Below are 26,799 nucleotides of genomic sequence, written 5' to 3'. Positions count from 1 at the left end.
TGCGACCTTCCTGACAGGAAATCACGAATCCAGTCGCACAACTGAGACGATACGTCGAGATGCAGCAGCGTTTTGGAACATATATTTTGTTCGAACATTGTGAATTAACTCGAAGGAAATTGTCAATTGACACACAGTCAATATGGGTTTAGAAAACATCGTTCTTGTGAAACACAGCTATCTCTTTATTCACATGAAGTTTTGAGTGCTATTTACAAGGGATTTCAGATCGATTTTATATCTCTGGATTGCTTTTGACGCTGTACCACGCAAGCGGCTTGTAGTGAAATTGCGTTCTTATGGAGTATCGTCTATGTTATGTGACTGGATTTGTGACTTCTTGTCAGAGAGATCACAGTTCGTAATAACTGACGGAAAGTCACAGATTAAAATAGAAGTGATTTCTGGCGTTCCCAAGGTACTGTTATAGGCCCTTTATGTTCCTTACCTATGTAAACGATTTGGGATACAATCAGAGAAACCGTCTTGTTTGCAGATGACTCTATAGTTAATCGACTAATAAAGTCATTATAAAATCAAATCAAATTGCAAAACAAATTAGGAATGATATTGGATGGTGCGAAAATTGGCAGTTGACCCTGAATAACGAAAAGTGTGTGGTCATCCACATGAGTGTTAAAAGGTATTCGTTAAACTTCGTTTACACAATAAATCAGTCTAATCTAAAGGCCGCATATGAACTAGGAACTACAATTACGAACAACTTAAATTGGAAGGAACACTTAGAAAATGTTGTGGGGAAGGCTAACCAAAGACTGCGTTTATTGGCAGAACACTTAGAACATGTAACAGATCTACTAAGGAGACTGCCTACCCTAGGCTTGTCCGTCCTCTTTTAGAATACTGCTGCGCGGTGTGGGGTCCTTACCAGATAGGACTGACAGAGTATATTGAAAAATTTCAAAGAAGGGAAGCACTTTTTTATTATAGCGGACTATAGGAGAGAGTGTCACTGAAATGATACAGGATTAGGGGTGCACATTATTAAAAGAAAGGCGTTTATTGTTGCGACGGAAATATCTCACGAAATTCCAGTCACTAAATTTCTCCTCCGAATGCGGAAATAGTATGTTCACACCGACCTACATAGGGAGAAACGATCACCACGATAAAATAATGGAAATCAGAGCTCGTATGGAAAGATATAGGTGTTCGTTGTTTCCGCGCGCTGTACGAGATTGCAATAATAGAGAATTGTGAAGGTGGTTCGATGAACCCTATGTGAATCACTTAAATGTCATTTTCAGAGTGTAAATGTAGATGTAGATATGAAGAATAAAGACGTAGAATGTTGCTAATGTTTGTTTTGTTTAAAAGGTTTAACATTTGTCACATAAAAAATTCTGAGGCATTACTTTCCACCACGCCCTGCTAACATAGAATGCTAGATCTGGAAATTACTATGACGTAAAAAGGGCGGAAACAACATTTAGAGGTAATAACGAGAATGATGACTATTTCTAGACAGTGTGTTGTAGCAGCAATGGATTTGAGATACAGTTTTAAATGGGAGAGAAATAAGGTCGTCTTAAAAACAGTGAAACTAAACATGACGTTGAATTGTGCACGGAGCGGAGAATAGTTTGTTGCACAGGAGAAGAGCAGCAACAGGAGACTATTTTTCGAATATTTTGTTTTATGGATGACTACAGCCACGGTGCTAGGTAACTGAGATCTGTTGTGATGGAATGACAGGTATTTGATGTCTGATGCAAATGCAACGTACTGAGGTACATACTGACAGAGATCATGAAATAAGCATGGATTATGATAGTCACTTAACATAAAAGCTCATATGAAGCACTGACGTGGTCAAACAGACGGATGTTGGAGGTGAAACGTCCACAAACATTCATTTTTCTTTCTAACAGTTTAGTGTTTTTATTACTAGTGCAATAGCTGCGGACAGAGTGATTGTGTAAGTTTAAGTTCCACATTCTGCGGAAATATCTTCCTAAACGTCTGGAGGGCACAGACGCATGAGTAACTCTACGAGTGTTTGGAGACAGCATTTTCTGTCCAGTTGAAGTATTCGTCAAAATCAGGAGATGGGAGTTAGAACAGCATTGCCATTATGAAGTTGTAGAAGGAAGAGGTGAAGGCTTGGTGTTTGACAGTGTTGAGATAAACGTCATGGCTCCGATTCACGGAACGTGCATCGGTGGTAAGATCACCCCAAAACCAGAAGCACCTCCGGTCTCATACGCCCCTTCCACATCCTCAGCGTTGAACTCCTCAGTGGGCCTTCGGTTCACTCCATGTCTTTAATCATTCTAAGTAAAAAAAAAAAAAAAAAATCCCTTCTCACACCACACTGCTCGCCTCTTCTCAACTATTGTCTTCGGCCCTACGAAGACTTGAAAATTTATGTAACGCCATGAACAATCTTTTTGTGATTTACTCGACTCCAGATGTCCATTGCATGGACTTTCCTTCGAACCTTTTATTCGAAACTAGTTGAAAGGGACATGCATGCATTGACAGCAACAATTTCTTTCCAGTTTGAATCCGATCGTCATTGCCAAGGCGCGATACTGCTCCGAAATTTCTCTCCAGTTGTGTCTGTTACGATCATTATATGACCATTGTTCTGACGCGGTGTTATTTTGAGGCGACTGGTGCACCATTCCGTGTAGACATGCTGGACAGTCTACACTGACATAGGAAGAAGTAGCTTTAAGTCGTTCAGGGCATACTTATGGGTTCATATAAACACGATAGTTCCTTCATCCGCTGGTTCTGAACAAGCTGTATTTACCCGAACTCATTTTAACCTAAGTAAGCGATGGCACTATATCAAACCATCGACACTGCTGTAAACCAATCAGCATGCTGTTCAAAAGGGGCAGCTTAGATTTAGATCTGTGAGCCTTCTGATACCCTCGTGTACAGGGTGCCAATTATTGAACTATACGAAAGAAAGTAAATTACTTAGAAACTACGGCGTGCACACACTTTATTCAACATGTAAATGTTTATACAGGTACTCGGATTTAAGTTATGGCATGTTCGACACGCCTGCCATAGTTGGCGATGACGTAAGACAGACGAATAGCGAAATTCTGCGTGACCCGCTGAAGTGTCGGAACATCTCCGGTGTCGATGGCCTTCTGAATAACTGTTTCCAACTCAGCAGATGTTTTGGGCTTATTGCTGTACACCTTGTCTTGAATATAGTCCAACAAAACGGAGACACATGTGTTCATGTCCGGAGAATATGGCGGCTAATCGAGACCCATGCCAGAGGCTTCTGGGTACCGCAGAGCCGGGGTCGTCCGAAAAGTGTTCCTCCTGGACTTCAAGCACTCTTCCGCTTCGATGGGGTCAAGCTCTGCCTTGCATGATCCACATCTTCTAGAAATTAGGGTAATTTTGAATAATAGGGATGAAATCCGCTTCCAAATCCTTCAAACACCGTTCGGGAGTCACCATGCCGTCAAGGAATATCGCACAGATTATTTCGTGACTGGAAGCTGGGCACAACACAGTCACCCATTTAGGGCAAAAAGACATCTCGATCGCGAAACGCGGATTCTCAGTCTCCAAAAGGGACCAGTTTTGCTTCTTGAGGAAACCGTCCAAATGAAAATGGGGTTCGTCACCAATCCAAACCATATTCACATACTAACTCCAATTACACCCACGCCCTACCATACAGTTTGAGCGTCGTAAAGCAAACCGCTCAGAAGTTATGATGATTTTATTTGATATGGTTCAATAATTATCACTCTCTGTGAGGGGCATTAAGACATTTATCCCTCTGGAAAACGAGACGACCAGTCCCTGTTCCGTAAAACGTGTTCGGCCGCTGACGGGTCCTCAACAGCACCCGCTCTTGCATATTCTCGTCTGGCAGATACCAACATCCAAGCGTGTCTCTCTTGAGGTTGCGCAGGATGTGACAGTTACAAGCCGAAGGCCCTGGACTGTACGTAAGACGCTGCAATGCTGCCAAAGCAAATTGCTCAATCGTAGCCTTCGCCTGACGGCAGCGTGAGAGGCAGGGGTTATCGTGCAACAGGATGCTTCCGTCCGACACCATTCCAACAGTCCGAGGGAAAACGGCAAAGTCAGCGATGGAAACATCCCTTATCTCCCTCGCTATAGAAATTCAAAGCTGTTCATACAAGTCCCGTAAAGGTAATTATGAACTTCTTCTTCGTATGTAGGGGCCCTCTGCTCGTCGAGAACCACAATTAACGGACCGCACTATGAAAACACTTCGCAGGATCTGCGACGCGCCATGAAATCAAAATACCCAGTAATGCTGTCGGACGGAATCATACTTTTCCATGATAACGCCTGCCACCACACTTCCAACTGGGCAAATGCTGGGCTTTAGCGATATGTCTGGAAACACTGCAACATCCCCCGTCCTGCCCGGATACTCTAGCGAGTGATTTTCGCATCTTTGGTGACCTGAAGGAAGACATGGGTGGACGTTGGTTTCAATCGGACGAGGAAGTGCAAGGGTGCGAACTGTTGTCGATCCGTCAACGACCGATCTATTTCTACGATACACGAACTGATAATCTCATCTCGCAGTGGGATAAATGTCTTAAGGCGTATGGAAACATACCGGTCCTATTGTGACGGCTGTCGCCATCGCACCCTCTTGCGGTGGCTGAAAAATTATTTTGCCGATAACGTGATGAAACATAGTGAGGATCGATTTATGGTCACCATATTTCGCCATGATATCCTCGATAAAATGCCAAACCTTTCCGCATTGTCTCGTAGAGTGAGAATATCTGATGACAGTAATCCGTCTACTGTATGGGGACGATAAGACTGTCTACTCGAGAAGAGCACACTACCAGATCATTAGTGAGTAAGTGGAAATTAATAATACACTCCTGGAAATGGAAAAAAGAACACATTGACACCGGTGTGTCAGACCCACCATACTTGCTCCGGACACTGCGAGAGAGCTGTACAAGCTATGATCACAAGACGGCACACCGGACAAACCAGGAACCGCGGTGTTGGCCGTCGAATGGCGCTAGCTGCGCAGCATTTGTGCACCGCCGCCGTCAGTGTGAGCCACTTTGCCGTGGCATACGGAGCTCCTTCGCAGTCTTTAACACTGGTAGCATGCCGCGACAGCGTGGACGTGAACCGTATGTGCAGTTGACGGACTTTGAGCGAGGGCGTATAGTGGGCATGCGGGAGGCCAGGTGGACGTACCGCCGAATTGCTCAACACGTGGGGCGTGAGGTCTCCACAGTACATCGATGTCGTCGCCAGTGGTCGGCGGAAGGTGCACGTGCCCGTCGACCTGGGACCGGACCGCAGCAACGCACGGATGCACGCCAAGACCGAAGGATCCTACGCAGTGCCGTAGGGGACCGCACCGCCACTTCCCAGCAAATTAGGGACACTGTTACTCCTGGGGTATCGGCGAGGACCATTCGCAACCGTCTCCATGAAGCTGGGCTAAGGTCCCGCACACCGTTAGGCCGTCTTCCGCTCACGCCCCAACACCGTGCAGCCCGCCTCCAGTGGTGTCGCGACAGGCGTGAATGGAGGGACGAATGGAGACGTGTCGTCTTCAGCGATGAGAGTCGCTTCTGCCTTGGTGTCAATGATGGTCGTATGCGTGTTTGGCGCCGTGCAGGTGAGCGCCACAATCAGGACTGTATACGACCGAGGCACACAGGGCCAACACGCGGCATCATGGTGTGGGGAGCGATCTCCTACACTGGCCGTACACCTCTGGTGATCGTCGAGGGGACACTGAATAGTGCATGGTACATCCAAACCGTCATCGAACCCATCGTTCTACCATTCCTAGACCGGCAAGGGGACTTGCTGTTCCAAGAGGGTAATGCACGTCCACATGTATCCCGTGCCACCTAACGTGCTCTAGAAAGTGTAAGTCAACTACCCTGGCCAGCAAGATCTATGGATCTGTCCCCCATTGAGCATGTTTGGGACTGAATGAAGCGTCGTCTCACGCGGTCTGCACGTCCAGCACGAACGCTGGTCCAACTGAGGCGCCAGGTGGAAATGGCATGGCAAGCCGTTCCACAGGACTACATCAAACATCTCTACGATCGTCTCCATGGGAGAATAGCAGCCTGCATTGCTGCGAAAGGTGGATATACACTGTACTAGTGCCGACATTGTGCATGCTTTGTTGCCTGTGTCTATGTGCCTGTGGTTCTGTCAGTGTGATCATGTGATGTATCTGACCCCAGGAATGTGTCAATAAAGTTTCCCCTTCCTGGGACAATGAATTCAAGGTGTTCTTATTTCAATTTCCAGGAGTGTATGTGAGTCAGCCCTTACCGTTTTTGCCGGCCTGAACACTCCTGAAAAGACTTTCATTGACGTGTCTGAACTTTGTTGGAGGAATGACATCCTATTATAGCTCAAGGCCTGAAAAAAGGGAAGCTACTTATGTTCGACGTTAGTGTCTGGAGCGAAGTCTACGTTGCAACTCGGCCCGTAAGTGTTCCACTGGGTACAGTTCGGACCGCTGGGAAACCTACATCATTTTACGGATGTTATTTTTCAATGAATGCTGCCTCACGGGAGCTTTTTAATGACAGATGGTGCAGTAAAGGGGTAACACTCCCAGCTGTGAAAAACACACCTGTAAGGTAAAACCATATCCTTTGTACTTGACTTTTGGCACTACACGTAACATTTTCTAACAGATTAACGTGTACTACGTGATTCATCACTACAAGTCATTCGTTTCCACTCATCTAATATCCGGTATATTCGCTCTTTACATCACCTCAGGCGTTGCTCAACATTCACATCTGGTACAACACCAAAATTTCACGGCGGACAGCTGACTGTGCGCGAAGGAAGAAAGTATTTCACGTTAGCTGGCTGAACGTAACCATGGTTGTTACGCAGTTGTTAAACCGAAATTATCTACAGTCAGGTTTCTAAAGATCCTTGTAGTACCACCAACTAAATCTGGTGTGATGTTAATATAACAATGAAATTTAAGAACGTACGAATTGGGTGTAAAATTATGTCTACAGCTACTTCTGCATCGAGACTCTGTAAATCACACTTAAGTCATGTCAGAGGGCTTATTGAACCACCTTCAGAGGAATTCTGTAATATTCCAATCTCGAACAACGCGCAGGAATAACTAACATTTAAATCTTTAAGTGCGCTCTCTGATTTCCCTTATTTTATTATGATGATCGTGTCTCTTTTTGTGGGTCGGCGTCAACAATATTTATTCGCATTCGGAGTTGAACGTTGGGCTTCCTCGATATGTTCCGTTAATCCTAACTTGTAAGAATCCCACACTGCGAAACAGTACTCCAAAAGAGGACGAGCAACTGTAGTGTAGGCAGTATCTTTAGTAGATCTGTTGCATTTTCAATCCAACCAAAAGCCGTGGTTCGCCTTCCCCATAACATCTAGGTATGTAGTTGAATTTACGGCCTTTAGATTTTACTGATTTATCATGTAACAGAAGTTTAATGCATTACTTTTAGCGTTCATGTGGATGACCTCACACTTTTCATTACTTAGTGTCAAATGCCAATTTTCGCTCCATATAGATATGTTTTCTAAATCGTTTTGCAATTCGTTTTCATCTTCTGATGACATTGATAGAAGATAAAAGATGGCATCGGCTGCAGACAACCTAAGACGGCTGCTCAGATTGTCTCTTACAATGTTTATATAGGTAAGGAACAGTTGAGGGTCTGTAACTCTAAACTGATATGTTTAAAAATACCTCTCGCTCTTTGAACTCATCCATTGAGCACATTCCATCCTGGCAGAACACTATTCTGAACTGTTCTGCATAGTCCCCTAACCCTGTTAAGGACAGCATTCCCGTTAGACAAAATATTTTGTGGTCACAGATTCATTTTAATGCTAGAATGGTGAATCGTGTGGGTTCCATAAGACATAGAACCTTGGTGGAAATCAGTGATCAGTCTGTGCATTACATATTAAGGTAAGGTCTCGATCAATCCAACATTTTTATTTTTACGATATGATCCAGTGAACCCGCCGCTCTTTTCAGAAAAGTGACATCGATTGTGTCTAGTCGAGCTTCTTCTAATCGATTGATTAAGAAGAAAACTACTTTGTAGACTGTAAACTAAAATTTTACGTAATAGTAGATGATTCTGATGTGGGACAACAGCCACTTTCCATCGCTATATAAAATTGATTGAAATTATCCGTCCCTTTCCATTATTTTCTTTCACTTGCATTTAATTTTTCTTTTTCGTTCATGTAGTTCAGTATTTCGTGTATGGTCTCTGTTTTTCAAATTATACTCTGCTTTACTAACGTGTATTTGAAGTCAGAACTACATCATATTCGCAGCGACATGTTAGATGTTGGGTAGCCCTTGTAAAGCCTGTTTTGAGAGTACTGTTCATCTTAATTTTGACACATTTTTGGAAAAACATATTTTGAGGGAACTCACACGTTTCAGTCGAAGCTCACGGTCAAAATACTTACGTGCTGAAAACAAGTATTCCTCATAAGCCATTGTTCTAGTTACTGACAGTTAATTCATTAATGTGAAAACTGATTTCTTAATTAATTAACTGATATTAAAATTTGTATGTTTGGTGACGACCTGCATCCCCAGTGTTCTTCAGCCACATTTTGGAAACGGTAATGAGCAAATGAAATCTTATGCTTCAAGGAAAAGGAAGCCAAGAAATCAGGTTACAATATAAAAACTCGAACGTCAAATTCAAATGTCGCAGCCTCTGCAAATGCCTTAGCCAAGTTTTCCGAAAACACCGATATTGCAACTTCTTCTTCAGTTTGTACTCTTATTTACAAGGGGTGTGTCTACCATTGAATGTTGATTTGACATGTTAGTGTTATAAGGGTGGGAGGATTCTCTTCCTGTCACCACACTGTCTTAGCCCGTCCCACACTCCCTTCACCAATGGACGAATATTTTGTTCTCCATTTCTTAACCACGTGGAACTGTGGGATCGTGTTCGACATCTTCGCGTAACTGAGGCGGGACGTGTTTACCAGCCCGTTATTCACCTCGTCGGATGTGGTGCATAGCCTAAACATCAGATCCAGGTAGCACGTCACATCGGCCCTCATCGTTAATCCTCCGGGCGGATTTGATCTGGGGCCGGCGCGTCTCCCCTAATACCTAAAGCGTTGTGCTAACGCTCGAGGCTATTTCGTATGGTGTAAACACTGATGTAGGCACTGAAAAGATCAACGCGCTCAAATAGACGGTGGAAAATACTGAACAACAAATTTCTTTCGAGTAGACAGAGTTCTAATTACAAGATTCTGTACAGTCTCTAGAGCGAGAAACATCGCCGAACGTTCTGAAGCAAGAAGTAAACGAAATTAGAGCTCAGAAGATTCCGATGGCTTATCAGCTACCGAAACACATTTAAAATAACAAAAATCCTTCTCACTAATAACAAAAATCCAAACCTGTCATAAAGCCAGACTGTCTCTACGAAGAAAAACTTTAGTACTCAGTAAAAGTAAAGAGAGGTTGTACTCGGTCCAAGAAAAGTTCAGCGTACGTGGATGTGAAGAAGTAATAGGGAACTATCTAATGTTCTCTGGAAGTGGAGAATTTAATCCTTTTTTGGTTCGAATCAACCCGAAACGTTCGACAGAAAATATTCGACAAAAGATGCAGATCAATGGGTTCCGGGAAGTAAAAAGAATTTAACAAAAATTAACTTCAAAAAGCAGAAATCGTAGACAGGTAGACTTTTCGATACATGTTTAGAAATTTCGATGGTTCTCAAGAAAAGATGACAAAGTGCATCACTCTATGGACAGATGAAAGAAGAATCGAACATAGCGCAGACCGAAAATCGGGAAAAAAGACAGTCAGTTACTTCAGGTGGTCTACTGCTGGCGGATATCTAAGAAAGAACAACAATAAATTGAAAGACAGTTCTCGCCTGCATAAAATCCGAATTCTGTGTCTTACTATTCTGACGAAATTAAAATTTCTAATCTTTTTTACGTGGTCCGTCACGAATTCCACTCCTCTGATAACCTTTTCTTCTCAGAGAAGCACTTGCAACTTACGTTGTCAATTACAGAGAAGAGACAAAGAAACTTGTACATCTGCCATATATCGTGTAGGACCCCTACGAGCACGCAGAAGTGCCGCAACACGTCGTGGCATGGACTCGACTAACGTCTGAAGTAATGCTGGACGGAATTGACCCATGAATCCTACAGGGCTGTCAATAAATCCGTAAGAGAACGATGGGGGTGGAGATCTCTTCTGAACAGCCCGTTGCAAGGCATCTCAGATATGCTTAATAATGTTCATTTCTGGGGCGTTTGGTGGCCAGCGGAAGTGTTTAAACTAAGAAGAGTGCTCTTGGAACATCTCCGCAGCAATTCTGGGCGTATGGGGTGTCGTATTCTCCTGCTGCAATTGTCTCCAAGTCCGACGGAATGCACAATGGACATGAATAAGGCAGGTGATCAGACCGATCGCTTACTTGTCACCTGTAAGGGGCGTATCTAGGCGCATCAAGGGTTCATATCACTCCAACTGCACACGCCCCGCACCAATGAAGATCCTCACCAGCTTGAACAATCACTCGCTGACATGTAGGGTCCATGAATCCATGTTGTCTCCATCCGCTCGATGGAATTTGAAACGAGAATCGTCCGACCAGCCAACTTATTTCCAGTCACCAACAGTTCATTGTCGGTGTTGACATCCCCAGGCGAGGCGTAAAGCTTTGTGTCGCGCAGTCATCAAGGATACGACTGTGCCTATGGTTCCGGAAGCCCATATCGATGATGTTTCGTTGGATGGTTCGTACGCTGACACTTGTTGATGGCCCAGCACTGAAATGTGCAGCAATCCTCGGAAGCGTTGCACTTTTGTCACGTTGAACGATTCTCCTGTGTCGTAGCTGGTCTCGTTCTTACATAATATATTTCCGGCCGCAGCAGTGTCGGAGATATCATGTTTTACCGGATTCCTGTACACGGTACACTCGTGCAATGGTCGGAGATGCCGTGTCCCATCGCCCGTGCGCCGACTATAACACCACGTTCAAACTCACTAAAATCTTGATAACCTGCCATTGTTGGGGCAGTAACCTAACAACTGCGGCAGACACTTGATTTATATAGGCGTTGCAGACTGCGGTGGCTTATTCTACCTGTTGCGTATCTCTGTATTTGAATACGCGTGCTTATACTAATTTCCTTAGCCCTTCAGTGTATTTGCTGGATGAATTCAAATCTCTGGCTTTCTGTACAGATTTTAGCCCCTAGACTCAGCTCTAGTACCATGAAAGTTATTCCCTGACGTCTTATCAGATGTGTTATGATCCTGTTCCTTCTTCTTGTCATTTTTTTCTATGTATTCCTTTCCTGGTCGATTCAGCTGAGAATCTCCTCACTCCTTACTTTATCAGTCCAACTAATTTAGAACATTCTTCCGCAGAACCGAACCTCAAATGCTTCGATTTTGATGTGTTCCGGTTTTTCCAAAGTGCATGTTTTGAAAGCTGACAGTGCTGTCCTCCAAGCGTACATTTTCAGAATGTTTGATAATATAAGACTTCTATTTGAGAGGATTGTCCTCTTTGCTAGTGCTAGCCTGCTTTTGAAATCTTCTTTGCATCGTCCATCACGGGTTATTTTGCTGCTTAGTTAGTAGAATTCCTTACCTTTGTCCACTTCGTGATCCTCAATTCTAATGTTAAGCTTCCCGCTGTTCTCATTTGCCGTTTGATACACATCACAATAAGGAAAATTAATGTTGTTTGTTCTTTTCTAGTGATTTTTGGTTTTGTTTGTTATGATCTGTAACTTCCTTACAAGCCTTTGCATCAATATATTATAAACACAAGTTGCATGCCACCAGAAACGTTAATTTGTCACGGACGCCGAATGTCATTTAGACACAATGGACTATCCAAATAACTAATCATCAGCAAACCCTAGAATTGTTTGACAGTTTGACTCATAAAACAGGATGTAACTCTGACGTAGGGCTTGTGTGACCCCTTGTGAATGATGAAACAAGCCACCAGAAAAACGAGCAGCACCCTCAGCTTTGGTTGCACAGTAGTTCCTGTAGCGGGTAGTCTTGTTGCGATACAGGTAGGTGTAGGTAGCAGGCTCTTTCACATATACAGCTGTGTTTACATGTTTCAAGATAACGCTGCGTTGTTTTTTTTCTTATTGTTAAATTTGTAACACTGATTCAAGGCGATATTTCTGTGCATTTCCCTTGAGTGTTTTGTTTTTTTACTGAACAATAATGAACAAAAATTAGCAAGCGGTTTTGTACGTTATTAATGTTAACATCACATCGAAAGAAGTAGATCCATTGACCGACTACTGTAGACAGCCAAGGATTACAAGAAAAGTATATCTGCATGAGTTGTGTATTTGCTATTGTACACCATTAGTCGGGCTCGTTTTAATGTCGTTTAAAATAAACATTAGCTGTTACTGAACCTATTTCATTGCCTTCATCATCATCAGATTCCGTGGTACGTCGAAAAAAACAAGAAAAATTTACAAAGTGGTTAAGTGAGTTGTGAAAAATTCACAATGGTTAACGTAAGTAAACAAATAAAGTTACATCTACAGGAAAAAGAAGTGTAATTAAGTGCTGATTGTATGAGGCATTAAAAAAATTCAGCTTCCGTGAGATGATCAATCAAAGGAAATGTTTAACTGCAATGGCCAGCCTAATGGAACACAACCGTTAATTGATTTAATGGGGCGCCAAATCTGTCACTTCTGTGATCATCAGATGGTGTTAACATGTGAAATTATTCTACAGGCAGAGTGCAGAGCTCTAACACACATGCAAGTTTAAACAACATAACGTCTCTTTCTCTTCAGTGCGATGTCGCCATCATCATTATCATCAGTATTCTGCGCATAGGCAAGTTTTCTTTCACGTGGTAAATCCCTCCTTGGTCTACTGTATTCTGCCATCCTCTTTTAAGTCAGAGTAATTTCCGTCTTCGCTGATGTGGTCTATCTGTGTTTGGTTTTGTGATTCCAGTTTTCAGTTAACTATTTTCTAGTATATTCCATAATCTTCCTTACTTTGCGTCATTTGCAGACAGGTATCGGGGCACTGTGCCTCTTGGCACAATATTCCGATCTCTCTGGTGGAGGATCATGCTGTGGATTCATAGTTTCGATTGCCGTTTCGTTACCAGCATGAGGTGGTGATCGCACCTCTTACACATAGCGCCCTTTCAGTGTACAAAAGCAGTTGAACTTCCTTAGATACTCGTTTCTGAGTTATCTGACAGCCAGAATTTTAAAAAAATCTGTGTCCGCATTCACAATACTTTTGTAAGTAGCGCCGTCATCTTTCATCTGATAAGCCTTTAGGGGACAATATTTCAGAAACCGTTAAAAGATGATGGCCCATTATCATACTGACTAAATTGCCACTGTTTCTTCCGAGTGTGATTGCCATTTTGAGACGTTCTTCACGTGATGGATCTTCTTGGGGTATCCGAATCCTCGGAACTGAATCACCCATTTCTTAAATGTCGAAAATGAAGGAAAGGCATTCGTCTTTCCTTTGCTGGAAACAAAGCGTATTATTTATTAAAATGAATGAGATGCTAAGAGCTATACGACTGCGGATTAATTGGTCACTTTATTAGTGTTGTTGCACATCTTTTACCAGCATAACATGGACTAATTTTCAACTACATCATCGTCATTCGTACTGCCAGACATCTTGTACATCTGCTTGCCCTGGTACAAAGATAATAGGGGGACTATGCGAAACCCGATAACGGGGACTATTTAACCTTCTGAATGTTAATGTATGTTCAACAGTATGTTTTTCATTCAAAGCAAAGGAAATGAGATAGGACGATAAACATTTGCGGGATACAGCGTGACTGTTTTGCTGCTATGGGCTAGAGATCTGAAACTTACGTTTTCTCCTGAATACTTACATGTGCTTTACTTTAAACCTTACATATCTCACTTGTGCTTGACATTTGACTTCCTAAAGAAAAACAACATTCATTGCCGGCCGCGGTGGTCTTGTGGTTAAGGTGCTCAGTCCGGAACCGAGTGATTGCTACGGTCGCAGTTCGAATCCTGCCTCGGGCATGGATGTGTGTGATGTCCTTAGGTTAGTTAGGTTTAAGTAGTTCTATGTTCTAGGGGAGTGATGACCATAGATGTTAAGTCCAATAGTGCTCAGAGCCATTTGAACCAACATTCATTATCTCCAACAAATACATTCATAACTGTTTGCTTTCGTTCAAATATTCACGATCTTCCCTATGTTTGCTACTTCAATCACAGATTCAGTATACTGACGTCCCGAGATTAATTTTTGTTGAAGGCGTTCGTAAATATTGAGATATGAAGAAAGAAAACACTCGGAAGAACGAGTGGTATTTGAACAAGCCGTTTCACAGTATTTACTTCCTTAATTATTGTACTTTTATACGTAACTGACGAAAAATGTTCAAAGACAGGAGAAGAGCACGAACATTAGGAGAGATATCTATTATTCAAATATTTGAGTTTCCCAGCAATAACTGATCAACTGCGGAAACGCAGCTAGGTACTTCCTTCTGATAGTGTTAATTTCGACATGTTTAACATACTGAATAACATATGTGAAAATCCATGCTTTCGAAGTACAAGTATGAGATGTATATTGTAAAACTGCAAACATTTTGGTCTAATGAAATTATGTGATTGCCTGAGACGATGAAATCGCTTAAAAGGCGCACTCACACGATTCCCGCAAGTTTTGTAGTGTCACCATTGGTATCTCACGTTATTTGCCAATCACTGCTCACTTCGCTGACGTATTACTCACATATCCAGCTTCCCGTGCAAATTCCTGAAAAAAATTCAAGTGTCATGGTTATTAATCTTGCGAGTGAGCTTCGATTATAAACAACAAGGGTGGTGCAATTTTCATTACAAAACCTGTAAAAAAATTACTTATTGATATACTGTTCAACGAGAAGGTAATACAACATTCTTTTAAATAGTCAAATCTACAGTGTCATTTATTTCGGACGTCACACTCAAATAGCCAAATCTACAGTGTCAGTTCTTCCGGAAAACAGAGTCTAGATAGCTATATGTCATATCCAGACTTAGACGGGTGTCTAATACATGTATGCATCAATTTCATGCAGTTTCACTTCCACTTAATATTTGACGTATATTTGTACGAATCTTTTCATTGACAATATTATTATCACCCACTGAAATATACCATGTGGTTATAATTAAAGTGCAATTTCCACGGAATTCCAGTGTAGGATGATAATTATTGTACGGCAGAGAAACATGGCAGATATGCTGTTGCGTTAATGCAGAACACATTCTTCTGGAAAAAAAAAAATGAGCTACTATTTTGGCTACAAGGGATAAATCTGATGGTGCGACCGATTTGTGCTGGAAAAAAAATGGTCCCAATTTTGACCACCAGGTGAAAATCTGGAGCTCTGCAGCGTATCGCCTACGTCTGTGTTGCTCTTGCTGAATAGACTGTGGAGGAGTTGGTGAATAATGAAGTCAGCATTATGTGTTTCTCATTTGTTTGACTTCTTCTACCCATGCCACGTTCCTAATTAATCACATATGGAAACATTTCTATACGTCTCTGTTGCATTCGCCGCACAAGATTTGCACCAGGTGGCCAACATTAGAAATAATTTATTCCAGCTTAAATCGGTTCCTGATTAACACATTGGACTATCTACCATGTTTCGCTATCATATGATAATTACAGCCCGAACTGGTTTTCAGAGGGAAGCTACAATTTAATTACAAACACATAGTATATTTTCCTTTGAAATACTTTGTGATAATTATTCTTCGAAGTAGAATAGAACATTGGAAACGCTAATTTTTGTGTTTGTATACATTCTGTGGTTTTTAATTGTTTTCTTGTACGGAACATTACCGTCGCCTCTAGAATTGCGTTGAGCAAGGAAGATATTTTCCTCGTGCGGTTTTCTGTCATGGAGAACGAGACGGAAAAGTAACGTCTATTGCAGCACGGCAGGTAGCGATGGAGGTTTTAGGGGAGGAGGTTTCAAGAGGGGGCACTTGCTGTCTTCTTGGACATTTAGGAAACATCGGTGAATTAGTCCCCAAACATTTCAACACAATGCACCATATTGTCATCCTGTTACCAATGGTGCAGTTCATTTGGCATGGCTGCAAACCAACGTGTATATGCGGAGCACACGATGACTGCATTGGGTCAGTCGCAGGTTGTTAACAGTTTGGTCTAATTAAGAAATGAAAGATCTTTAGGAAAATATGTTACATTCATCTCGTAAAGCACTGTCCAGGTAGCACATTTTAGCCAAATATCCCAAAAAATATCTAGTTTTTAGATAGCGCTTCGTTGTACTTTTGTTATGTCAGTCAACATTCAAAAACAGTAGTCGTGGAAGTATCGAAATAAATCTGTTAGAATGATCAGATATGATGTTCTCAAGTAAAAAAAGATCTAACGAAATTGATAAACATTTTTTATAAGTTTGTTTCTTATTTCTCTCTTAGAGTCGTCTGAAACACGGGAGTTTTGTTCTGATTATTTTTGCTGATATCTAATGGGACTTCTTCAGTGGATCTGATTTTTGTCCTACGTCAAATTTTCAGTCTTCAAAATGAATCAAACTTTACTGACGCATTGACGGAAATATATTTTGCAATATTTTTTTTCTGTTTCCTAAATTTGTAGATTTAATAATCTATTGTATTTCGCAGATACTGGTCAAATATGCTTCTCTGTAAGGTATGAAAGTAATGTTATTTTCAAAATTACAATATGTGGATAACTATGAAACATTTGAGATACAATGACCGGCCGGTGTGGCCTTGCGGTTCTATGCGCTTCAGTCTGGAACCGCGTGACCGCTACGGTCTCAGGTTGAAGTCCTGACTCGGGCATGGATGTGTGTGATGTCTTTAGGTTAGTTAGGTTTAAGTATTTCTAAGTTCTAGTCGACTGATGACCACAAATTATAAGTCCCATAGTGCTCAGAGCCAATTGAACCATTTTTTGAGATTCAATGAGGTAGTGTGCTTCGTCAAGGAGTTAGGACACAACTCGTTCTGAAGCTCACCGACTGAATTCTATCAGAATCAGCGATTTTAGTATCTGGTCCTCTCTTCAATTAATTTCCGAAGACGGCCATGAGCACGGCTATTTTTGTACTGCATTATCGAATGTCCTGTTCGTGTTTGTGACACCCCAGACAACATCCCAAGTTGCTTTGAGACATGGTATGAACGGGAAGCGTTAGTGTAACGACAAATGGCGTCGTAAAACAATTGCGGGAGCGTGACGCGCCGCCCTGGTACCTTGAAGGGGCATCGCAACGATCGAAGTAGCCATTGGCGCCACCTCCTTTACGGCAAATCAGAGACTCGGGGCAGGAACAAAGAATCTGAGCGGAAGAAGCGGGGTTTGGGCGAGAGGGTGGGAGCGGGTGGACGGGATGGAGCGGCTCCTGGAATCTAATAACGACCAGCTCCACGTCCAGGCGGGGTCCAGGTCCAGTGCGAGGCGGGACGACGGCAGCGCCCCTGGCGGCGGTTCGTTAGGCGGCGGCCGTCGCCCGCGGCGCCGACTGTCCGGGGCCTGCTGCCTCATCCTCTCACCTCCCCGTTCTGTTCCCCTCCTGTCGCAATCGAATTATCGGGGATCCTGCGTGCAACACATTCTTCGCTCTCTCAGCGACACACTATTCCATTTTGCAGACACTAGCACACTACGATGGACCTTTCTTCTCACTCTGCATGTAAGTCCTCGGTTTTGAGCATTGTTCCTAAGTTCGAATGGTGAATATCGTAAAGGGAATGTGAGTAATAGAGGAATTCATCCACATCTATAAAGTGATTATTTTTTTCACTGTGTGCAGACTTTAGGAAATGGCTCAAATCGCTCTGAGCACTAAGGGGCTTAAGATCTGAGGTTCTCAGTCCCCTAGAACTTAGTACTACTTAAACCTAACTAACCTAAGACATCACACACATTCATGCCCTAGGCAGGATTTGAACCTGCGACCGTCGCGGTCGCGCGGTTCCGGACCGAAGCGCCTAGAACCGCTCGGCAACCCTCGACGAGAGGAACGGATTGAAAAAAGGTGTAATGAATTCATGTCCGGAAATGCACGGTTTCCTTGCTGGAGACCACGCGTGAATACACTCGCCGTAGTACCGGGTGATCAAAAAGTCAGTATAAATTTGAAAACTTAATAAACCACCGAATAATGTATATAGAGAGGTAACAATTGACACACATGCTTGGAATGACATAAGGTTTTATTGGAACAAAAAAAAACTATGTTCACAAAATGTACGACAGATCGCACTGGCCAGAAAAACGGCTACCGTGACGGGTGAGAGGTACGCCGACATGTTACAGAATCGCATCATCCCAAGACTGGCTGATAAACACCTGTTGGGACGAAGATGTTTATGCAGGATGCCGCTCCACCCCATATTGCTAGATGCATGAAACATCTCAGGGGTGCATCGTTTGGTACTGATAGTGTGCTCAGCCACTACTTTCGTCATGCTTGGCCTCCCAAGTCCCCAGACCTCAGTCCGTGTGATTATTGGCTTTGTTGTTACCTGAAGTCGCGAGTGTATCGTGATCGACCGACATCCCTAGGGATGCTGAAAGACAACATCCGACGCCAATGCCTCAATATAACTCCGGACATGCTTTACAGTGCTGCTCACAACATTATTCCTCGACTACAGCTATAGTTGAGGAATAATGGTGGACATATTGAGCATTTCCTGTAAAGAACATCATCTTTGCTTTGTCTTACTTTGTTGTGCTAATTATTGCTATTCTGATCAGATGAAGTGCCACCTGCCGGTCGTTTTCTGATATTTTGTATTTTTTAGGTTCTAATAAAACTCCATGTCATTCCAAGAATGTGTGTCAATTTGTACCTCTCTATCTACATTATTCCGTGATTTAGTCAGTTTTCAAATTTATACTGACTTTTTGATCACCCTGTATGTTCTGTCTCACATGTTCACCTCGGCCAGGCTGCATCCGAGCAGTGTTAAAGGAAGCATGAGTACCCTGCTCCAGTGTCTCTATATCTGGAATGGTTTCTGAGTACACAATACTTTCCAAATGGCCTCACAGATATCGTACAGGTTGAGATCAGGTGAACGAGCGGGCCATGAAACTGGTTCCCCTCGTCCGATCCATCGACCAGGGTAAACACGGTTTTAACACGTCCGCACGTTAACGGCGAAATAGGCTGGAGCACCATCATGTAGTAGCCACATAACTTTCCGAATCATCAATGGCAGCACTTACAGCAGGGGAGACAAAGTCACCCGTAAGAAACTCCGATATTTTCGGCATCTTTTCAGGTGAACCACGTTTTATGCTCCATCGGACAGAAAACCACTGGCAATGGTAAAAGTCTGAAAGTAAATTCCCTGCCACAGTTCCCTGTGTGATCTCGTCATTCTGTAAGGCACACTGCGTTGACACAAAAATGTAGCTACCCTTGAGGACAATTTTCAGCTCTACATGCTGCACTTTTCCTCGGCACAACAAGATATACCATGAGCACAGTGCAATGTACGGTACGGCCCACGCTGTATGTGCGTAACTCGAAGTGCACTAGGATGAATATACCGTTCTCCCTTGGCCACCAAACTTCCGTGATCTAAAGCCAGTCTAGAGTCGGCTGAACTGCGCGCTCAGTGGATTCTGAACTGAGAAACCTGGCACGGTTTGCCGGGGCAATGGAGTCGGCGTGGCTCCACATGCCTGTCGGTACCTTCAAGAATCTCACAGATTCTCTTCCTGCATATCGCGCTGGGGTCCACGAAGCAAAATGTGGTCATTTAGGCTGAAATGGCTCTGAGCACCATGGGACTTAACAGCTGAGGTCATCAGTCCCCTAGCACTTAGAACTACTTAAATCTACCTAACCTAAGGACATCACACACATCCATGCCCGAGGCAGGATTTGAACCTGCGACCGTAGTGGTCGTATGAGTCACTAGTGTAAAAGCCGAAACCTAATTTCTGATGAGTCGTGAAGGGTACTTCTAGAGCCCATTCCCTCTTTCCCCGTTCAATTAATTAATGGTACATGAAGAAATCAACCGTGTATAAAGCTCAGTATGAGCCTTAATTTCACTGATTTTCTGACCACGATCAGTATCACCAGCCATATGTGGGGCAAGAATACTGAAAGTTAGGTGGGTATTCCGCTTTACTAAAAAGAAAGTACTGAACAGCACTGGGGCGCAAGGAAGTCTGTCGCAAAAATAGACCAAAAGAAACATTATGTTGACTCTTCACACTCTCAGACATTAGGAAAGCACCAATTTGGGGGAAACAACTAAATGATTTCAGTGAGCAGTGTGAAATTGTTGCAGGTGGTCGTAGTCATTCAGAGATGAAGAAGCTTGCAAGGTTACAATAGCACGGAGAACTCAATCGAACCAGTCCCCGGACTGAACACTACAACATGTGCGATCAACTAATTTCTTCCTCAGATTTTTGTACGCTCCCGTGCCTGAAAAGTAACCTTTTCTGTGATTCGTAACACCTCTCTTATAGCGCCGTCCGCTGGCATCTCCATCACACTCTGTCGCTTGCCAGCAAATCCGTGACAAAATCTGCAACTCTTCATTGAGTCTCCTGTATCTCTGTTAAGTAAACGGCAATATTCTCAGGTATGAACAATGCTCAAAAACCAGGGGACCTGTGCGAAACTTTTATAATTTTAAATACTGACATTATTTGGAATAAATGTAGACTTAATGATAAGTATAGTTGTCCGAATGAAGAGAAAACAGCTTCAAAAATGAAGTGAACGATGAGAAATAATAATCATGAATTTATGATATATCCTTGTATATACATTTCCATGCTTTATTACTTGTAATTTATTACTTTCGAACTTAATATTTACAGTTACCTGTTGTTGAATAGAATGTAATTATAAATACGAATATAAGACGCTGACATGTAAATAAAAGCCAAATGTACAAATTAGAAGGTAGTGTTCATTTCTTACCACTAAGACTATGATACACTCTGACTGATTTTTGAGATTTTAATTACATTTCGTACTTCTAGTGATTACATTAGGCCATAGTAGTAATAGGCAAATCACTGTTCAAGGTAACAATGACAATTTTCTTGTAATTTTAGAAAGTATATTCGATTAGAAATGTCAACATTACAACGGGGAGAGATAATGCACTACTGCATTGATCACGATCATTATCCATGGGAAAGACGTACACGTATTATCCACTTAATAAGTACTTTAAAACAAATAATATAGTATTTGTAATAATGTAATATGAAAAGGGAGTCTCTTAATTGTGATTAATAAGTTAGCTTCGTAAAATGTATGTATGAATCTGGTATTACATGATGACCTTTTTGTTAGTTTCTAACAGCTTCATTTGTAGGAGGTTTGCTGAAAAGTAATGACTCCGGAATCTTTATGAGGAACCTTTTGAAGCTTTTTATATGGAACATACTTTGCTAACGTTCTACATCTTTATTATTCGTATCTACATTTCTATTAAAGCTGCAAATTGGAACGTCATTTTGCTCATAGCCATGAAGTGATTACTTAAATGAACATGATGATGCGCCGTCTAAGTGCGAAACCGATTGTGGGACTTTGAAAGAACTACAGGAAACAGCTAATGTGGTTATCTGTATTTTGTTTCTCATTTCCTAATAGCTCCTCGCATAATATTGACGTACGAATGGTATGGTACAAATGTTCCAAATCCGTAAGTAATCATTAATTTCAGTTCATTTGCAGTGTTTTAGTGTGTAGCTGTGCAATAATACGACAGAAAATCACCTAAATATAGCAATTGCAACACTTTTAAATTGAAATGAAACATTTGTTCATAGGTACATCATCATATTATACTTTGGAATACGTTTCACATTTAGAAGATGCTTGATTCTTCCGAGTCATTTTCGGAATTTCAGAAAAAGATTGCTGCACATGGAAACAAAATACCATCATTTAAAACTAGAATAGAAAAATATGTTGAATCACAGCGCAGGATAGATGCAACATTATGTTCCATGTTAGAACACTCTCTTCACTGCACCACCAATGCTAACTGCCGTATGAGACTTCCATACGCCAGGCAAATTACATCTGACGATACTGCCTGCACCGACAGTTTTTAAGCTTGTATTTTATTCACGAGGTGACACTGAGGAATCAAACGGAATGTCAACGTAGACATCGATACCGCCCGTCGTGTGTGTCCTTCGGACGAACACAGCCAGCTGAGTATTACTATAACACTGAGTCCGAAACCCATGTTGGCTTCCACAGGTATTCGTTCTCAAATATGGTGATTAATAAGCGAGCGTTTTGTGCCTGTAAAACTTTTTCTAACTTTACAACAAAATAACATTAGCTATATGGTCTTACGTTTGGGGGATAAAAGTTGTTGTATAGCGATATCCGCATACACCGATGACGTTTGTTTCGCGTAGAAGTGTAAAAGGGCAATGCATTGACGGAGCTGTCATTCGCACTCAGGTGGTTGATGTGAAAGGGCTTCCAACGAAACGCAGTTAATTTGCAAATATCACTTGTTCCATGGTAAAAGACCTTCTTGTGTTTTGAGATGCAAGATAGTGCACAACCGACGAAGAACTGGTTAGCTGCCCACACATACGTAACTAATTTTAAAAATATGCAGGTATTTACTTAATACTATAAAGAGTAGCCTCAAAATGTTTTACGTCACATAAATATGTAGTACTCGACATACTTACAAAACACAACATGATTTATAGCAACAACAAAAACTGTATAAAATGGCGTAAACTGCTAATGGCGATTTCTAGTACGCATTCCTTCACGTGATTCTAACATTAGTTACTGGACAGAAGTACCCACCAAAAACCATTAGGTATTCCTAGATACACTACACTGATCAGCCAGGACGTTATAACGCCCTACTTGACAGTTGGTTTGTCCACGTTTGGCACGGATAACAGCGGCGAGGCGTCGTAGCATAGAAGCAGTGAGGCCTTTATAGGTCGCTGTAGGAAGTTGTCACCAATCTGCATAACACAAGTCAGGTAATTACAGTTAATTACGGGCAATGGCGGGGGGGGGGGGGGCATTTGATGGGCTCTGATGCCACGTTCCGTCAAATCCCAGATGCAGGCGATCAGGTTCGTTCAGATCTGGTGAGTTGAGAGTGCCAGCACATCAATTGTAACTCGATTATCCGTTCCTCGAAAAGCTCGCCACTGAGTTCCTGGAACCACTCCATCACACTCCTGGCCTCTTGACATGACGCATTATCTTATTGAAAAATGCCACCGTCGTCGGGAAACACGATCGTCATGAAGGGGTGTCCGCAACCAGCATACGATATTCCTTTGCCGACATGGTGCCTTGCACTATATCAACTGGGTCACTGCATGCCTACGTGAATGTTCAATAGAGCTTGTCTCGCTCTCGCAGTTCAGGCGTCAAGTACCTGTTCGCGTGGATGCCATCTGGTTTCCCCCTTCAAGCTAGACAGGTTTCGTTCTTTGTTGGTTTTTCGTTGGACGCTTATATTTGGCCCTGTCACGGTCAATGGACCGCCCTGTATATACGACAGAAGACAGAACGTAGTTGTCTGTCCCTCTGATTTTCCGATTGCTATTTCTGGGCACATCACAAGGGTGCTCGGAACCTGTTTCGCCTAATATCGTGCGTGATTAGGTGGTATTCAGCAGCCCTAGACCAAAATGGTCTCTTTACCGTTCGGGTCGTAAGTAGCCGTCATCATAGGAGGCATACAGGACGCTAACAGCTGTTAGTGTCAGACTGTTAGTAATTGTCGTTCAAAAGAGAACGCGCGAATGACGACAGATAAAAGTTACTATAAATTCGTACGACTGTAAAATTATCGATGAGCGAAGTTTACAGTTACCACAGTCATATATCTTAGCAATAGATCTTGCCGAGAACCCGAGAAAATTCCTGTCATACGTGAAATTACTAAATGGGTGTACAGCTTCTATCGAGTTACCAGTCATGTGTGTCAGTATATGATAAGGAAACTAAAGTTGCAGTTCTTAATTTCGGATTTAAAGAATCGTTCTTGCAGTAGAATTATAAAAACATACCATCGTTTGAACATTGCACTGTCTTCCTTATGGAGAGCGTAATAAATAAAAAGCAACCTGACGATATGGAGACACAACTGAATGGGTGGGAAGCAAAAACGTCGCCAGGTCTTGACGTAATTCGAATTCGGTTTTACAAAGAGTACTCTACACCATTGTCCCATAACTTAAGCCAACGCAACGTCTCAAGAGAATGGAAAACAATCGCAGATGACTACTGCATATAACAAGGGTAAAAGAATGATCCCGCAAATTATAGATCAATATCTTTAATATCGGTTTTCTGCAGAATCCTTGAACATATTCTTAACCTGAATATAGTAAATTTCCTAGACATCTCCCATCGGAGCTTCTGGGCACAAATCAGCATGGTTTTAGGGAGCGTTGCTCGTGCAAAACTTAGCTTGACCTTTTCTCGTACGAGATCCTTCGTACCAGGGATGAAGGGCAACTGGCGAATTCCATGTTCCTAGATTTCCGAAAAGCATTTCTTAAGGTGACATACTGCCGACTGTTAACGAAGTTATAAACCTGCGGAATGGGTTCCCAGGTACTTCGTCGCTTCTTTACGAACAGAACCCAGTAAGTTACCTTCAACGGCTAGTCTTCATCAAAGACAACGGTATCCTCAGGATTTCCCCAGGGAATTGCGACAGCACGCTGTTATTTTCTGTATGAATAAATGACCTGTCGGGGAAGGTAGACAGCAGTCTGATGATGCGACGTATCGGAAGGTCTCGTCATTGAGTGTCTGTAGAAGGATAAAAAGTGACTTAGACGCTATTTCTGGTTGGTTTCATGAATGGCGGCTAACTCACAACGTATAAATGTTATGTTAATGCAGACTAAAAGGAAGAACACTCTGAATATTAGAGTACAGCATTACTAGTATGCTACCTGACACAGTCAGATTGTTAAAATATCTGGGTGTAGCATTGCATCGGAATTTGACATGGGAAGAGCATGTAAGGATGACTTATGTTTATTGGGAGAATTTTAGGAAAATGTAGTTCATCTGTGAAGGAGAATGCACTTAGGACAATAGCGCGACCCATTCTAGAGTAACGTTCGAATGGTTGCGATCAGCACCAGATGGGATTAAAGGCAGACACCGAAACAATTCGAAGTGGCCTTCTAGATCTGTAACCAGTAGGTTCGAACAACACACAAGTATTACGGTGATGCTTCGGGAACCCAAATAAGAATCACCGAAGCGAACTTGTCGTGCTTTTTGAGGAGAACTGTTGAGAAAATTTAGACAAAGGCGTCTGAGACTATCTGCAGAACGATGCAACTGCGGCCAACGTACATTTCGCGTAAGGATCATAATAATAAGATAGGAGGTATCAGGGCTCGTACGGGGATACATAGACAGTCGTTTTACCGTCGCTCTGTTTACGAGTGGAACCAGAAAGGAAAAGACTAGTAGCGGCCCACGGCATGCACCAGGCCACGCACCACACGGTAGCTTAAGGAGTATGTGTGTGGATGTAGATATATTTCTTTCAAACACAACTTTCGGTACTTTTGCAGAAAAAATGCAGCACTCATTAGTTTTAGAGACACCACGTTCACGCTCTTAACTGTACAGTGTATAGCACGTCTATATGCTATGATTCATGTCTAGCTGAAAACAAATTTTCCCTTTTTGTTCTGTACCCAAGTACTGTTAATTTCTCATCGATATGAAGATTCGCAAATTGTGGATATGCTTGGGTAATTTTAAAAGAAATATAAAGGATCTACGTACGCCCCCTGTCTTATGTCGTTAATATCGTAGAATATAAACATCGAAATGATGTTCTGTGTGTTGTCTCAAGAAGTTTCGTAGAAATTATTTGTAATTTATAATTATATACCTGTTCTTCATTTCCACGCCCATCATTTCCCCTGCAATGTAATCTAATATGAATATATATGCAGTAAATTTCAATGGTTTACACTCACTGTTCTTACTGAAGTACCTCGTAAAGAATGCCGAATTTTATTAGATTACACATAATCATCACTAGCACTACGAAACCTTATTTTCACAGCATTCTTGTAAAAACCTGGGAAGTGATGCTGTTCCCACAGCACTTACAAAATTCCAGATGCTATTTTAGGCAGAGTTACAGGAGAATTATTTTTTACCTCGTGGACAAAAAGCTTCTTTCCTTAAATCAGTTGATTTACTCTCTCTCACTCAGTGTTTCTCAGTACGATACCACCAACAGTAGAGGGGATTAATATAATCAAGCAAAGAATGTTAGTTTTTATGCATGTCTAAGTGAATTTTACTATCTTTGAGTGATGCAAAATGTTTTGGTACTTTCTGTCCATGCAGCCAATGATGTACGTAACTATGTGATCAAAAATATCGGGATACCTGGCTCAAAATGACTTACAAGTTCTTGGCGTCCTCCATAGGTAAAGCTGGAATTCAATATGGTGTTGGCCCACCCTTAGCCTTGAGGACACCTTCTTCTCTCGCAGCCATACGTTAAATCGGGTGCTGGAAGGTTTTCTGGGGAATGGCAGCCCATTCTTCACGGAGTGCTGCACTGAGGAGAGGCATCGATGTCGGTCGGTGAGGCCTGGCACGAACTCGGCGTTCCGAAACATCCCAAAGGTGTTCTACAGGATTTAGGTCAGGACTCTGTGCAGGCCAGTCC

This window comes from Schistocerca gregaria, chromosome 7 (genome assembly GCF_023897955.1).
Source record: "Schistocerca gregaria isolate iqSchGreg1 chromosome 7, iqSchGreg1.2, whole genome shotgun sequence".
NCBI lineage: Eukaryota > Metazoa > Arthropoda > Insecta > Orthoptera > Acrididae > Schistocerca > Schistocerca gregaria.
This window is presented reverse-complemented; position numbering follows the sequence as displayed.